Source organism: Micromesistius poutassou, assembly GCF_964030765.1.
Source record: "Micromesistius poutassou genome assembly, chromosome: 22".
Lineage (NCBI taxonomy): Eukaryota > Metazoa > Chordata > Actinopteri > Gadiformes > Gadidae > Micromesistius > Micromesistius poutassou.
The window spans coordinates 11,641,214-11,655,267 of record NC_140292.1 but is presented as its reverse complement, the minus strand read 5'-3'; the positions used below and the strand labels follow the sequence as shown (position 1 = coordinate 11,655,267).

Sequence of the window (14,054 nt, the reverse complement as noted above, 5' to 3'; positions counted from 1 at the left end):
CTTAATGACCTGTCTCTGTACTGTCTAACCCCTACCTGATCACTCCTGTCTGGTCTGTGTATCCTCTAACTGCCTAACCCATTCATTCACAACCACTATTTGACAGTTACTACAAAGCAATATATTAAATCATGACTACCTTCTGCTTTATATCACTATAAGTAGATATGAAATCATGACTACCTTCTGCTTTATATCACTATAAGTAGATATGAAATCATGACTACCTTCTGCTTTATATCATGATAAGTAGATATGAAATCATGGCTGCACACCTGTTGCTCGTTGACCAATCAGTGGTCAACAGGTCGAACCAGCCGTCACAAAGAATCAAATATTCATCCCAATATAGTTTTCTCCAAAATGTTGTAATGCATCACCGCACAGTTGAATCAAGCTGTGACTGTGCTGTGCTTAAAGTGCCCAAAACCCAGAACCGTGTGGTATTTTGGGTTTAAAGAGCCTTTTCGGAGTCAAACCTTTTTTAAATTACCTCTTTATTACCTCTCGTTTTTCTTTCTTAACCTCAGACAAAAAAAAAGAGACATCCCTTTGTTTATTTTCTTCAGGCTTCCTGAAGCTTCTCTCCGGAACCAAATATTCACCCCAAAAAATATCCCAAAATGCCAGCGTCATGCGGATCTCTTCCCTATGAATAGCTCGGCTCATTTCCTTTAGATGAAAGGCGAGCAGACAGGCAGAGAGAGAGAGAGAGAGAGAGAGAGAGAGAGAGAGAGAGAGAGAGAGAGAGAGAAAGAGAGAGAGAAAGAGAGAGAGAGAGAGAGAGAGAGAGAGAGAACTCTGTTATTGATGCTGGCGTCTCCTCTCTCGCCCGTCACTTTGACTCCGGTTAAAGCCCCTCTAGTCATTAGCTCCCGGGCCCAGCGGTCCGCATGAGGCCGTGTTGTCGCTGATTTGTGGCCGTTTGATTTTATAATTGGGAAAACAGGGCGTCGCTTGAACAAGCTAGCTCGCGGCGGCTCAGTCGGTTAAACTGTCAACTCTGTTTTTTTAGAACGAGTGCGTGTGGAGGACGGTGTCTGTTGAACGCGGGGGGAACACAAAGTCGCAGTCTTCCCAGCGTTTTCTTCCCCAACTTCAGAAACACTGAGTCGTCATGTAAATTGCGGCAAAGACAACTTAACACATATATGATATGCAGACGTGGTCCTGTGGCCGCAAATGTGGGTCTATTTAATGATATGCGGCAATACATTAACAAACACCGTTTGTTACCAGTATTGTATACATTATCGTTATCGACTTGTGTTCATAATATGCATTCATTCTTTTAAACACTCACTCGCTGTAAAACTATGTTTCCTCACAATCAAATATTCATCAATCCTGAAAGTTATGGGCTTGTACACGATGTATGTGTCGTGTCAAGAAAATATGTGTTTGCTGTACGGTGTTTGCAGATGCATTGATTTAAAAGTACTTACCTTACTATATCAGCTGTTACACAAGATTTTAAAACAAGATTTTGTTTTGGGAGGCTGGAATATACTTTGCTCAAGTTTATTATTGTTATTATTATTATTATTTAAACGCATGGCATAGCCTACTCTACTGTGTTCATTCATGCTGTTTCCACAATCCACATGCTATTTCTATGCAGTTTTACTATGCATATGAACAATCTTTGACATCATAATATTCAGGCTAATCGTTTGCATGTTTGTGCTGTGTATAGCCTACATGTGTGTAAGCGTATGTTGCAGTTCCGACCTGCCTGCAAGTGTAGTGGCACCAGGTTGCTGCGGGGGAAAATCAGCTTTGCGCCGGGTGTAAACTAGCAACGATACATGCGTTGGTGTAGAAAGTCAATTGCGCTGGGTGCAAGATAGGGCCCTATGTGTCAAAAAAGCTTCATTGGCATGAGAAATATACATATATACATATTCATTGCCAAAGCAGGTGAACAATAAAATAAAAAGGTATATAAAATATATATACGTATCAGATATTATTTTACTATAAAAAGTGAAATAAAAAGTCAAATGTGCAATATTATAAAAATTACAGTATCTCATATAAACAGATAAATTAAAGATTCACTCTGAATACACAGTATTTACAATATGGAGGATGTGTGCAATAGTGCAATTATTGTGTGAAGAGTGAGTCCAGGGGGGTGAGTCTGTTCATGGGGAGTTTGAGGTCCTTCTCTCATCACAACAGGTGACCAATCTTGCTGCGATCGCACAGTGTTGTATTTCTCCCAACAGGTATGGCAGTTTGTGAGCATCTGGAGTGTCTTTAAAGTCCTTGCATGCCTTTGTAATCCGTGGGAAGTGTGTGTTCCTGATGTCTTCGTATGACTGGCAGGAGGTCAGGAAGTGCAGCTCTGTTTCCAGTTGGTTTAGGTCTGTCTGTGGCGTCCCTTCTCCATGGCCAGGCTGTGTTCACTGAGTCTGTATCCGGTCAAGGATTTACTCAGTTTTGGGTCGGTCACGGTTGTCAGGTATTCTGCCACGGTGTAGTCTCTATTGAGGGACAAAAAGCAAGCCAATCTCTCTCTCTCTCTCTCTCTCTCTCTCTCTCTTCACTGTGAGAGTCTCAGTAGACACACCGAGTGGGGAACAACAAGGGAAGACGCACACTTAGACGAGGTGGTGCTCTGATTCACAACGCTAGCTCCACACAGACTCCCCGAGTTCAGGTGGGAGACTTCAGCCATAAGGCAGACGTCGGGAGATGAGGGGGAAAGATAACGCAAGAAGCATGAGAACAATAAGTATTTTCTCTTATCTAGTGACTCATAATAACCCTGGAGCGATCTTTATACTTATCACTTCTCTGTAAATGCTCTCTCTCTCTCTCTCTCTCTCTCTCTCTCTCTCTCTCTGTAAACACCCTTTCTGCGATTCGCTGCAATATTCCCGCTAAATGGGATGCAATTTTGCCTCTTTTTTTTATTTAGCTTTATCTTTTACTCATGGTTTGGTTCATTTTGCTCAAGGTACTGCCTCACTTTTCGATTTTCTTTACCAGTCAAGTTCTAAGTGAGGGGTTGTGCGTCAGTGTGCTGGTAGCATTTTGGGTGCATGTCACCGGTTTGACTACATAACGCTTATTTGCTAATGTTGCACATGCTCCGAGCACGGTGCTAAAAGATGCATAGTTCAACATCCTAACAGGGCAACGTTTAACCGTTTACACATCATGTACACTCTCAATACACCGGTCCTCTGCATAGGTGGGCCTTTAGTTCATTCAATGGATCAGCTCCTGAATTCAAGTTGATTGGAGATCAGACCCATCCACTGGCTACACAACACACAGACACGTCCCTCAAGGTGATCAAGAGAAGCACCTTCAGTCAGCCTGTATACCAACAATGCACAAAAATAACTTTGCACTTTTTTGGTATTTATTTATTGAATTTGAACTTATTAAGTATGGAAGCTATCTGAGGAAATGCGTGTGTTATGTCTGTCTTGAAGCTGCTGTGTCACTTTAATTTCCTCTAAAGGAAATTAAAGGATGTTCATTGAAACAAGTGCTAAGCAATAACAATCGCTAGGTTAACCCATTCCCTGTGAACAACAAAGATAGCTAGGATAAGATGTTGCACAATGCTCAAAGTACTATTTTTAAGTGCCAGGACACATACAATAAGTATGTGTCCTGGAACATACCTATTGTACATACAATACAATACAACATACATACAATACAACATACAACACTTATTCACACTTATTCACACTTATTCACACCTGTTGGTAAAAGGTTCTTAAGGTAGTCCAGTGCTAATATTGCTCCACCATGTTATCTTCTGTATTTGTGTTGGCTAACACAACATCACTCTAGGGCAGTGGTCATCAACCTTTTTAAGCCCAAGATCCCTGAGAGAGAAAAAACACAGCCCAGATTATACTTCCAACTTGAGGCCTTTTATTTGGCTAATTGTATTTGAATTACATTGGCTTTGGTCCAACTTTCAAATTGATGCAACCAAGAAAACACTGTACGAAGCATATCAAACCTAGCTGTCTTGAATTTTACAATGTACATTAAATTAATTCTAAATTCATTATATCATTTCATTCCAACACAAAAAATAAAGGCATGTGGGCTATTTTCCATTTGACCCCATCCATGCATTCCATGCACGCAAGCATGGAATGCATGGAAGCATGCAACGTTGAAAGATCAGATGTTTGAATTACTTCATACCGACGTGGAGAGGCACTTTTGTCCAGGGCATAAATGTGCATTTCACGATTACACTCGTTCCAATAATTTCTTGGAGGGAAAAGTAATGGCTATACTTCCATTTAAAGAAGGCTACTTTTGGATTATTGCGTGCTGCCTGCTTTCGAATGTGTAAACAACACCCGCCCAACTCTACCTCCGATTGGCTTACCGTGAAATGTTACTCTACCTAGCCAATCGTCATCATTAATGCGATTGTCTCGTGCCCTATAATCAAGAAAGAATCAGTAGAGAGAGAGAGAGAGAGAGAGAGAGAGAGAGAGAGGGCGAGAAGCGCTTGCAAAACTGAACATTAATCAGGCATATTTTATTATGTATGTATGTATATCGATGTAGTTTTCTATTATTTTTTGGGAGCTACAGGGAGAGTCTCAAAGATCGACCAGTTGATCGCGATCATTAGCTGGCACACACACAACAGCATATGTTACAGCGCTATTATGCTAGCATGTGTGAGAACAATTATGTTTGGACTGGCAAGTTAATGAGTTCAGTTGATGAATTTACTGTTATTTGTCTTACGGAGTCACACTGACACAAACACACCCCAGCTGAATCACAGAGTTGACAACAATCACAGTCGACTGCTTTAATTGTTACCGTTTTCACGCGGTGACCCAGACATTTCTGGCATAGCGCCTGCATGCTAAACGTCACACAACATACTGCATATTCGTTACACACACACACACACACACCACACAACAATTTCCTTAAGAGCTTTAATAACAAAGGCAGAATAATATCTGAGGTATTAAACCGATTTGGAGTTTCGCCGTGAACAGAATCGGGTTTGGCGATCAATAGTTATTGTCTGGTTGTGTATTCTCTCTCTATCTCTCAGTCTCTCTCTCTCTCCTACCTCCTCCATTCTCTCACACTTTGCCCTCCTCTCCTCTAATTTCATCCCCCTGTTTTCATCTGTACCGACAGGGATATATTGTTGTTTCTCTTTCTTCTGAAAAATGTACTTATTTATATATATATTATGTATACAGTATATACACTCTAAATGGGTGGTGGTTCATGCCCTTATATTTTGTGTTATGTTTTGGATAGATGTCATTTGTTACCAGTGGTGGGCTGACAGGGCCAGCAGGGCCTTCTCTGCTGGCCCTGTCAAAATCTTATTAATATATATTTATTTATTTATTTATTTTTAAATTACATTAATGTGTTTCTGAACGCATCTTAATTCCATATTTTTTTCAGTACGTTACAATATAATTCCAGAAGGAAAACGTTTTTTTTTTTTGTAAGGCTGAGCTCAGCTGAATAACGCATCACAGCTACACGGACCAGCGGGGCCGGCACTAGAAGTATTGCTAGTCCTCCGCTGAAGCTGCCACCTCCTATTGGATAATAAATTTGACTGATGTCTGTCATCAGCCAATCAAATGTTGATGTGTTGTGTAGTGATAGAACGCCCCCAGGGCCCAGCAATATGATGGAGCTGGCCCCTGGTGATGTCATCAGGGAAGTTTGAAACGTTGGTGGGTAGTGAGAGGTGATAGTGAGTGAACTACTATGGCCACCGCCTTCACACCACCTAGCGATCCTGTTTCTGATCTCCTTTGTTTGCCTTTTTCAAGGCAATCGTTTGGAGAGAAGACAGAGTTAATTTCAAGCAATCTTTCTCAGCTCTCAAGCGCATTAAAACGTAAGAATGCAACCGGACAGACCCGACTCTCTGCACTGGCATCAATTGCCAGCTTGTCTGCTCATTAAACTAAAACAGGACACCCGAATGCATGAGGAGTTCATTGGATGTTTCCTCCGAAAGGATGGATTTCCTCCAATCCGAAGTGATGGGTGAGTGTTACTTTGTAGGAGGAGCGATAATGTTGTTGTGGTACTTTAGTTTATAAAGCATTTTTTGTAATGGTTGGAAACACAAATATATTGCTGGAATTTTGGCAGTAGTCCAAAATTAATGCTGTGTTTCAGTGTTGATGTTGCTTAATAAGTATATTATAAGACCCGTCGCTCTGACCTCCGTGGCCATGAAGGTGATAGGTAGGTGTCCTCGTGATCCACGGAGGACGCGGTGAACATGGCTCTGCACTACATCTTAGAACATCTTGACACTGCAGCGAACTACGTCAGGATCCTGTTCGTGGACTTCAGGTCGGCCTTTAATACGATCCTACCCCTCACCCTGGAGCTCCAGCTCTGGTACCTGCTGCAGGTACCGGTCCCCACCTGCAAGTGGATCACAGACTTCCTCACCAACAGGTCCCAGCGGGTGAAGCTGAGGTTGTGCACATCCAGCTCCAGGTCCACCAACACGGGTTCCCCACAGGGCTGCATCCTTTCCCCCGCCCTGTTTACACTCTACACCAACAGCTGCACCTCTCTTCACCCCTCGGTCAAGCTCCTGAAGTTCGCAGACGACACCACCCTGGTGGGCCTCATCTCCAGGGGGGATGTATCTGCCTACAGGGGGGAGATCGAGCGGCTGCAGAGTTGGTGTGGCAGGTACAATCTGGAGCTTAATGCTCTGAAGACGGTGGAAATGGTGGTGGGTTTCAGGAGGAGTGCAGCTCCACCCCCTCCCATCATGCTGGGGGACACCCCAGTGACCACTGTGGAGTCCTGCCGCTTCCTTGGGCTGACCATCTCCCGCGACCTCAAATGGGGCCTGAACATCATGGCCCTCATCAAAAAGGCCCACAAGCGGCTGTTCTTCCTACGGCAGCTGAAAAAATTCAGGCTGCCCAGGTCAACACTAATCCGGTTTTACACTGCCATCATCGAATCCATCATCACACAATCAATAATCACATGGTTCTGTGCTGCAGCAGCCAAGGACAAGGCCAAGCTGCAGCGGGTGATCCGCTCGGCTGAGAGGGTGATCGGCACCTCTCTACCCTCCCTAGAGTCCCTCCACAACACCAGGGCTGTGAGAAGGGCAAGAAAAATCATGGCAGACCCCTTACATCCAGGTTTTGCCTTGTTTAATATGCTCCCTTCCGGAAGACGGCTTCGGCTCCCGAGAACCACAAAATCCCGGCATCGCCTGAGCTTTTTCCCCACGGCCGCCAGGCTGCTCAATGATAGCTCAATACCCCACACGGACTGAATGCACTGTTTGCACTTTTTCTGCTATTTATATTATATTACTAGCATCATTATCAGCATTACTACTTACAGCACCTATCATTCCCATTGCACTGTTGTATTGTCATATCATGTCTTGTCCTAATTATGTCTTGTCTGTCAACCACATCCATGCATAACTGGCTGTAAAAAAATCCAATTGTGTTAACACTATATGGCAATAAAATGTACCTTGAACCTTGAACCTATTAAATTAACCAGTTCTCAACTACTCCTGGGCTGGAGGCGGTGCACTTGTAATATTGTCGCTATAATTAATTTAATCCGTTGAAGTTGAAGTTGTGAAAGCATCCGGCGAATATTATTAACAATAACTGTGAAAACTTGTTCTTGTGTCATATGTGTGATGTGCAATCTGGTTGCGGAGTGACATAATGAAAGATCTGATGGTGAGGCTGCATTAGTCTAGCTGCGGTAATGCACAGTGGTGTGCGTGTGCGCTGTTGTTGTTGAAGATCAACTGTCTTGTTGTTGATGTTATGCAGTAGCGCATAGTGTGATGCACACATTTGGCTGTGTTGGCTGTATCGGCACCTAATATGAAATTTGTGGGCATGTCTGAGTGTTTGGGGGTTGGGCATTGGTGGAGTATGTTACTGAAGGCCCAGACTTAAACCCCACGGTACACTACTCTTTGTTACTGCACTGGGTAGGCTGGCAGACTGATCTATGCAGCGTACTTCTAGATCAGGGTTTCTCAACGGGGCGGCAGCGCCCCCTGGGGAGCGTTCGTAGAACCTAGTGGGGCGCTGGGAACGAACACGGGGCCGTCACAACTTCGCTTGTGTAGTGGTCATTATTTTGAACTTTTTAAACTTTCATGGTTTTCAAATATTTTCAGTGCAAAAATAGAATAACTGAAATAAAAATCCTATCTTCATATGGGTTTCTAACCCCTCTATCGTCTCATCTACTTTTTACTTTATGCTCAGTACCGCCATGATCGCTATAGTAATGCCGATAAACAAATCCACCTCATCGCAGTAGCGTGGTGCTTTCCGAAACTATTTCGCCCTCCCCTGACTTCCACTGGTTGGTTTGTGGGACATGCAAAGCAAGCGGTGGATGGGGCATTACGCTAAGCAACATGAATCTCATCCATATTACATAGTAAGGCAACATAAGACGTGAATAAAGCTCTAAAACTCGTTTCTATTCTATTGTAAACAATAGAATGTGTGCATTACATGTAGACCACTGCAACGTCTCTCATTATGTCTGCAAACCGATAAACACTTACTTTCATAAGGGACGCACACCAACCGGCACACACGCATTTAACACTCATGTTACAGGCGCTTAACTTGTAAAGTAACAAACTACTTTAATTACTATTTGGCCGCAAACTTAAACGTGCTACTCTCAGAACGAAGCGGATAAAGGCTGCACATGTGTTGCTAGGCAACGTCACGTAAACAAAGGGAGTCTTTCGTACACATATTGAACCCAAGTTCGCGGGTTAACAGTTCAATAACTAATAAAAATGTACACAAGCACTGTTACGTATTAAACTTCAATAGCTCAATAATAAAACCTTTAAATAAAACTCACACACATTTTCTTGTCCAGAAGAAACCAAAACGGCACAGAAGTTTTTTATTCAAGCAATGTAGCACGAGTTGAAGTAGAGTTGGTGATGGATATAGCCTACCCACGGGTGTCGCAAAATGTTTTTACAAAATGAACAATAATAATGGGGGGGGTGGGGGCGCCAAAGGATCAGGGTAAGATAAGGGGGGCGTTTGCTCAAAAAAGGTTGAGAAACACTGTTCTAGATGGACACGCCCACTTGTGATGTCACTCAAACACAGGAAAAGGCAGATTTTCAAATTGCTCGCAATTGGCTAATCACGCTCTCACCTGGTGGCATAATATCACCCTTTTAAATACGAGCTGTCACCTTGAAATTTGACGTCGTATGATAGGAAGTAAAACAACATAAATAGCAAAAAAGGACCTAGCATTAGTTGTATAATACATTTATAACCAGGACTGGTCAATTATTAAATAATTATTAACAAAATGCATTGGAGGGGCTAAACTTGTAACCGTGCGAGCTACATGTACAACAAAGCCCCGACATCTCCTACATACGGTCGTCTTTTCTCTGTTCCTTCCTTTTCCTCCCCTGTTGTTTTGTAGTCATAAATGTCACGTATTGAGCCCCGTAATGTCGTCATTCCCTGATATTTGCTTTGCCATTTTCAGAAGGATCTCACGGTATAACAGTGGTGGGGTTTGTCGTGAGGTTTATAGTGGGTGTAATAATAGCTGATATGTGTACCAGTGGCGCTAGGGCGCTGCCCCTCCGTGAAATATTCACTCGATTATATCTGCCAACTATGATGGATAAACCACTACAAATACAAAATAAATCAACAAAAATACACAGCGTTTATCCTCGTTTAATTGATTGATAGACCGTACTTGCCACTGCCAGCAACCATTTAAATGCGTCTGAACGTCAATTCTTTGGGCTAGGCTTGTTATTGGTCAATCGAAATAAAGCCCTCCTTCAAGCGAAGGATGAAGTGAAGTGATGAAGTCTATGTGAGCTCGCAAACTTTTTGCTGTCCATCAAGCAGAGACAGCTTTTCATTGGCGCATGGAAATTTCACCTCGGGTCGCAATTTTGTGCGCCCCAGACTAATGGTGTTGTTTTTCATATTTTTTTCACCACATGATCGGACAATTCAGCGAATCAATCAAATAGGCTACCTCCCTCAGCAGCATTCGCTCAACACACCAGCATGGTCCCCCTAACCTCTTATATCTCTAGGTAGGTTTCAAAGCAGTCTATCATTTAAATGTAGTGCACTGAAATTATGAAGAAAGCATATTAAGATGTATTTCTTCCTACTAAGTGACAGTGACAATTTTTTCATACCTTTTGCATTCACAATACAAACATATATATATCAAGAAAATTATCTTTAAATTCATATCAGTTTCTCTTCTTTTTTTATTTATTATTATAGAGTATTTAACTTTAAATATAGTTTTGGAACATTTGGTCAGAGGTAAAGAAAATGTACAATAGCATAGCCACCAGCCGTTCTTCATCCCAAGATTTATTTCCCTTCAGAAACATTGCGTCTTAGCCGCAATGCTAACTCAATCACAACAGGGACCACTTGGCATCGAGTTCCCCTGGCTTAAGCAGACGGCCACCATCACTCTCTCTCGCTCTCTCTTTCTCTGATTCTCTCTCTCTCTCTCCACAACGAGACAAGCTTTAATGATCCTGTTTACTCTGGGTGGCTGTAAGCTCACTTTTTCTCTCTCTCTCTCTCTCTCTCTCTCTCGCGCCAGACAGGCTTTAATGATCCTATTTACTCTCCTCTGGGTGGCTGTAAGCTAACTTATTTTCCCTTTCTCTGTCTTTGTCTCTAGCTGTGTTCGAAATTGTTCCCTATTCCCTCACTCACTATTCCCTACACAGTGTTTATGATATAGTGAACTATATAGGGACCGAAAAAAGAGAATTCGGATACTACACTGAACATTTCTAAACGTCATTTGCGTCAGTAAATGCGACTGCATTGCATTGTGGTATACGGGAGTAACATGTAGGGAACATTGTGTGTTCACTCAAATTTTGGGTTCTGTCTCTGTCTCTCTCCCCTCTCTCTGTTTCTCTCTTCTCTCTGTCTTTCCCTCTTTCTTTTCCTGTCTGTCTTTCTCTTTGTCGCTCTCTCTCATTCACTCTCTCTCTCTCTTTCTCAATTTAAATTAAATTCAATAGGCTTTATTGGCATGACATTTTACATGTGTTGCCAAAGCACAATCACAACAATAAGTAACAATAAATAACAGTATATAAAATAAAATAAAGAATAAAAAATAATGCAAGTGTCAGTTTACTGACAACAAAACAGATAACAAAAGCAAATCTACTGATAATAGAATAAAATGAGATATGAGAAATGAGAAAGAGATGTTAATAGTAATGATAATACAAATAGTAATAATATAGATAAGTAATTAAATAAAATTATAATAAATAAATTGAATAAAAATCAAAGGAGATGGTGGCGGTGGTGGTATAAATGTCTATCTGTCTATCTATGTCCTACTGGTTGTTTCTTTTGTTGTGACAGGAAGTGACATATTTAGCAGCCAGCAGTGACAGCATGGCCTGTCCTCTCTGGGCAGCCCGGTGTGACGGTGTCTGCCCTTCTCTACTGCTAGACTGTGGTCACTCAGTCTGTACATTTGATTTAATTACGTCAAAAGACTTCCCCCCTATACCACTTTCTATTAGTTTAAAAAGTAATCCCTCATGCCAGACTGAATCAAAAGCTTTGTGGAAATCAACAAAGCATGCATGCATGCAATTGTCTCTTTATTTTTATTTACATATTTATCAATTAGTGTGTGTAGGGTGAAAATGTGACCAGCCGTGGTAAAACCAGCAACAAGTCTCCCCAGAGGCTTATTTACAAATTCTGAAAGTATATTAACATGTGACTGCATACAAATGTGTCCACAGACATTGTGACTAATGTATGATAGTAAGCATTATTGGCCCTTAACACTAATATTCAGAAACAACACAGCCTCAAAAGGCTATTGGCTTAAGCAACACCAGTAGGGGCATATACTTTTCCCTGAAACGTTGCAAACGTGCAAAAACATAATTATATATTTATGTGGCATTCAGTCCAATGCTTAAAATATATCTGTGGCATTCAGTAGGCCAATGCTGTGGTAAAGTGTGTAAAGTATGACCAAGTGTTTCTTTCTGTTCAATAGATACAACTTTATCAATCCCCTGTAGGAGAAATTTGTTAATGTTTGTCCCTATAAAACAATAATGGTAAAAAAATAAATACAAAACATGACGGTAACTAAGTAAGTCAAACCGTCCAATCTGAAGGCTCTACTTAACCACTCCCCCTACTCACTTTCACCAATGCAAAGCGAACAGAACTGAGTAGGGGAGGGCGTAGCCTAACTAGTTTGTGAACGACCCAGAGAAACGCAATGCAAATTCAATGTGGACGATTTTGAAATTCCGCCACACATTTTTAGTGGCTCAAAAAGAGGGCATGTCCGGGCAAAAGAAGATGTTTGGTTACCCTACGTCCTTTTATCTGGTCAAGTAACTGTCTAGTTAAAATGTGACGGAGAGGTAATAAAGTCTGTCAGCACGAGGGCCTCGGATTTATTGAGTAAAGTAGCAAAGGTGATACAGATTCATAAAGCGTGAGAGATCGAATATTTCTAAGTCCATAACAGCGCTGATGTCGTCTGGAGCTTCGCCTCTGTGGAAGTTCTGCTTCAGAAGAGCATGAGGTGTTCTGTGTGAAATTCCGCCACACATTTTTAGTGTCTCAAAAAGAGGGCATGTCCGGGCAAAAGAAGATGTTTGGTTACCCTACGTCCTTTTATCTGGTCAAGTAACTGTCTAGATAAAATGTGACGGAGAGGTAATAAAGTCTGTCAGCACGAGGGCCTCGGATTTATTGAGTAAAGTAGCAAAGGTGATACAGATTCATAAAGCGTGAGAGATCGAATATTTCTAAGTCCATAACAGCGCTGATGTCGTCTGGAGCTTCGCCTCTGTGGAAGTTCTGCTTCAGAAGAGCATGAGGTGTTCTGTGTGGTAAAGTCTTATGCTGTATTTTCCCTCCCAACGAGGTGTGTGCGTTTTGGCTGGTGTGTGTGTTTCTGGATGTTTAGCTTGACCTTGAGCCTCCGGGCTCTGATGTCTTTATGAGTGTCTTCTGTGTTTATAACCAAGTGCGAGGGCTTCTCGAGGGGTATCTTGACCCTGAGTTGTGGCTGAATATTATCAGCAGACTGACTCCTGTTCTTGCGAATGTGTGGTGCATTGTCTGAGTCTCCAGCATCTCCCCTTGTTGGGACATGCGGCCTCCGACTCAGGCCTTGACCTGAACGAATAGCTGACTATACATGTGTTAGTTTAGAACAAGGGTTAACTATATTCGTAATGTACATGTTATGTGGTGTGCTCGTAATGTACATGTCATGTGGTGTGCTCGCTATTTTGCCCATCATATCCCCCTCAAGTCGCCGCCAGGCGACTTCACTTACTAGGGATACGAGGGGTGTGATGTGCTCGTTAGGCTATTTTGCCCATCAGTTCCACTGTTAAATAGCGGCGCAAATTGGTGGGCGCTATCCTGGTAATTTCTCTGCGTGAGAAATATGAAGTGTGGCGTGTGTCTGTGAATGGGTTCAATTGCGTGTGTCTCACGCCGAATGCGTGAGACTTGAGAGCCCTGTGTTATTTACGTTAAGCACTTTACTGAACTGAACAGAATTAGAAGGTACTTTATTGAAATGGAAATGCTTTTATTACAAAAAGCCCCTGAATACCATTCATTAATACACAGGATAAGATGTTACAATCCCTTAATCATAATCCAAGGTATAAACCACATCAAGAAGCCCCCGCCCAAATCACACTAGCAAGCAAGCCAGCTATCTTGCTAATACGCAATTAACTAATGGTCAAAACACAAGTTAAGCAACCCACTGATGCTCCAAGCACGCACAAGACGTAAAGTCACTCAGGCAGCAAGGACACATTCAGCGTCAAATGCCGAAATTCTGATTCAAATTTAGCATCAGTCAATTCAAGCAATTCAAGCATTATTCAAATTAATAGCAGATGCTCACATTACTAGCCAAAACCTCCCATTACAGCTTAGTTTCGATGTGCATATCATTTTAAAACAACA

At 42.1% G+C, this 14,054-nt stretch overlaps 1 protein-coding gene across 1 annotated transcript in view; it reads left to right on the top strand.

The window, feature by feature from the left end:
• Nucleotides 1–14,054, top strand: part of LOC311367939 (neural cell adhesion molecule 2-like) — a gene marked incomplete at both ends in the record, with an annotated part of 171,606 nt that overhangs the window by 138,747 nt on the left and 18,805 nt on the right. The window lies entirely within an intron of this gene.